Source organism: Ursus maritimus, unplaced genomic scaffold (genome assembly GCF_017311325.1).
Source record: "Ursus maritimus isolate PB19 unplaced genomic scaffold, ASM1731132v1 scaffold_11, whole genome shotgun sequence".
Taxonomy (NCBI): Eukaryota; Metazoa; Chordata; class Mammalia; order Carnivora; family Ursidae; genus Ursus; species Ursus maritimus.
Window position 1 is genome coordinate 6,599,803 of NW_024423453.1, and position 3,427 is coordinate 6,603,229.

Sequence of the window (3,427 nt, forward strand, 5' to 3'; positions counted from 1 at the left end):
ATTATTATGTACACTTGTTAATTAAACAATATGAGTATCATTGGCTAAGTATAACACAATTATTGCTGAGCCAAATACCTCTTAATCATACAACTTATGATTATTATTTCAAATATCTAAGCAATAAATTTCATTCTCTTTTTTCAGTGCTTTTGATATGTTATTTTAAGCACTGTGTGTGTATATATATATGTGTGTGTGTATATATATATACATATATATGTGTGTGTATATATATATATATATATATATAAAACTTTACCTGCAAGCAACCCTATGAAAAAGGTGGGATTATTATTCTCATTTCACAGATAAGAATAAAAGAGACACAAAGATGTGAGGCACCACCTTGGAGTTCACACAACTATAATTAGTCATGGAGCCAGAATTTGAACCCAGCTACTTTCACTCTTATTCTTACACTATATAGTCATTGTGTAAAATTACCCCCCATTTGGCTATAATTGCATTTTATGGTTTTATAGCTAGAATTTGGCAAATCAAACTAATTACCTTGGGAATATTCCATTTCTTCCTCACTAAAATCATCAAAAAGAGCAAATGATTGGTTCTTCTTTTCCCATCCTCATTTATGTAGGACCTTTAAATTATTTCCACTTCCATGTTTCCAAATAAAATATTTGGGCAAACAGAGTAATGTGTCCCTGTGTAGGCCTATTTGAAATTGATCTCAAACCTTAATAAATTACAAGATGCATATAAAAATGTGTCTAGAGAAAAGAGTTAAGATTTAACATGGTGTCACCCAAGTAGCCGAGAACAGAACTCAGGTAGACAATTTCATGGCTTTTTCAAGAGTATAAAATGCCTTACTCTATATATGATCATACATTTAGTAGGGACTCAGCAAACTGAACGAATGTGGCCCTTCAACTCTTTCAAGTAACTCACTAATCCTATATTTGTAAACATCATCTTCTCTCCTACAACTTTTCTTTCTTCAGTATTCCTTAACTAAGAGAACGGCCTTATGTCAAAAATATAGCGGCATTGTTGACATCCTTCTCCTTTACTACATACCACAGAAAATTAAGAATAAGTTATTGGCCCTGGGCTCATCCTAACAGAATGCTCACACTTGGTCAGCCTGTTTAAATTGCAGTAAAGAAAAAATATTTCTCATACGTGGAGATCTTCTTGGGTTCTATCCAACAAGAAGAAAGTGGTTATGATTATCCATGGTGATATAAGTCATATTGAGAATGAAATGTTTTAATTTATAAAATGGTTGGTTACTTGCTTTGATTTCTATAGTTATACATCACTATTTTTGCATGTATGTGTATGTGTTTATGTATGTAAATACCTCCCTAATCAAAACTGGAAAAAAATGGCTGCAAATCATTTAAAAGTTACTAGAGAGGCATTGAGGGAAATAATGGAGTTACAATCAACATGTGTGATCTAAATGAGCAGGTGTCTTTTATGAGAGGAATCTTTCAAAATTCAAACACATTACAATGTCACAAAATATAGTCTTACAAAATTTGTTCACATAACAATATTTTTGTATAAAATTTTAAAAGTCTCAGTGATTCTAGTATAAATTTATTCGAATTTTCTGATGCTGTTAGTCAGCCTTGGAAGAAAAATATATTACCAATGTAATAGATATCTCCATTTGTTCACAGACTATTAAAAACATTTGAATTTATCTCAAAGTTGCCTGTAACAAAAGTTAATAATGCCAGTGTTCATAAAAAGAAACAAAAAAAGCTTAAACGGAAGTTTTAAATAAATGCTCAAATGTATCTGAATATATCATCTGTTTCATGGCTTAGATCTAGAAATTGTATAAGATTCTATTTAAGTCATTCTATTTTTTTAAATATACTTTCTGTAGGTTCCTTTTTCTCTTCTCTCTTTTCTTTCTTCTTCTATGCTCTGCCCCCCCTTTTTTTCTTCTCTCCTTTTCTTTTTTCCAGAAAATTGGTGCTGGAGTGGTTATGATACAGGAGATCTCCTGGGCCTATCACCTTTAGCATTAGAAGGGGCAAAAAGGAAAAGGAAAAATTTGAATCTCCAAACAACAGTGTATCCTGAACACATTTTTGGTATGAACTCTCAGGCTGGGAAAACAGAATTTTGTGTTACACAATATAGGATGAGTTTATTATACTATTTCTGGTGTGCCTAATACCAGCAGGATGACAATGATATACCCCCAATTAAAAAGTGTGCAGGAAGAAACAGTGCTGGTTTCTTATGCTTTGTCAACATATGGCAAGTGAAGATCTTCACTGCCCATTATCTTACGTCATCTTGGTCAGTTCCATAATTTGGAGACTTCCATTTGCAATACTCCATGTTAGGCAGGACCCTTTGGATGAAAGAGACAACTTTATCTTAGGGATATAAGGGACTTTATTAGCAGGATATTATGTAGGCTTCCAAAATTGTTGATGATATAGGGGTGTTGCTGAGAGACTTAGAAGACATTGGGATTCTCTCTCTCTCTTTTTTTATTCCTTATTTTTAAATTTCTATTTCTATTTTCTACCTTGAGTCAGGTGACCATCACATGGCCAATCAATTGTAGTACACAGAAAATCTCAGAACCCCTCATCTATGCCTCAGGGCCATCGCAGAGAAAAAGAAAGTGCTGGGAGTAGGTACCACTCTATTGAGACTCTCTGTATTCCTTATTCTTGGTTTCTTAATTATGATTCCATTCTTGATTTACTGAGCTATGTATTTAACAAGTTTTTCAAGATGATTATGCTAGTGTTAGTGTATTTTGTGAATTTTTGAACATTTTCAAATATCCTCCAATTACTCTGCACAAAAAGTTTTGCTGGCTAATCTGCAAGTTCTAGTAAGTTTACACTAAGGAATCTGTGCTTACTTCTCAGACAAGACTTAACTGAGCCTTTTCTCAGTCCCACCTTTTCTTGCAGAAATTGAGGTTTCTTACATGATAATGGTATATCTTCCACTTTTTAGAGCCAATATAAGAATTTTCTTTGAAAATAAATCTTTTTTTCTTTTTCTTTTATTTTTTTTAAACAGGGGAGAGTGTGAATGCAGTCCCCCACTAACACAAATTATGCAGTCAAGTTTCCCACATTTGGGGAAATCCCAGGAGTCAGCACATCTGCAGTGCAAAGAACAAGCAAATCTTGTATTTCTGAGTCCATTCGATAGAAATACACATCAATGGAGTGATAAATATAGGTATTTAGGGATGCCTTGGTGGCTCAGACAGTTAAACGTATGTCTTTGGCTCAGGTCATGATCCCAGGGTGCTGGGATCAAGCCCCATGTTGGGCTCCCTGCTCAGGGAATCTGCTTCTCCCTCTCCTCCCTGCTCCTGCTCTCTCTTGCTATCTCAGTCGCTATCTCTGTCTCTCTCTCTCAAATAAATAAATAAAATCTTTGTATATGTATAGATACATAGGTATTTAAA

General features: G+C 33.9%; 1 non-coding gene across 1 annotated transcript; it reads right to left on the bottom strand.

Moving 5' to 3' along the window:
• Nucleotides 1-3,027: 3,027 nt before the first annotated feature.
• Nucleotides 3,028-3,187, bottom strand: LOC121101936. Its single transcript, XR_005833971.1, has one exon. It is a non-coding gene; the product is annotated as a U1 spliceosomal RNA (small nuclear RNA).
• Nucleotides 3,188-3,427: the final 240 nt, after the last annotated feature.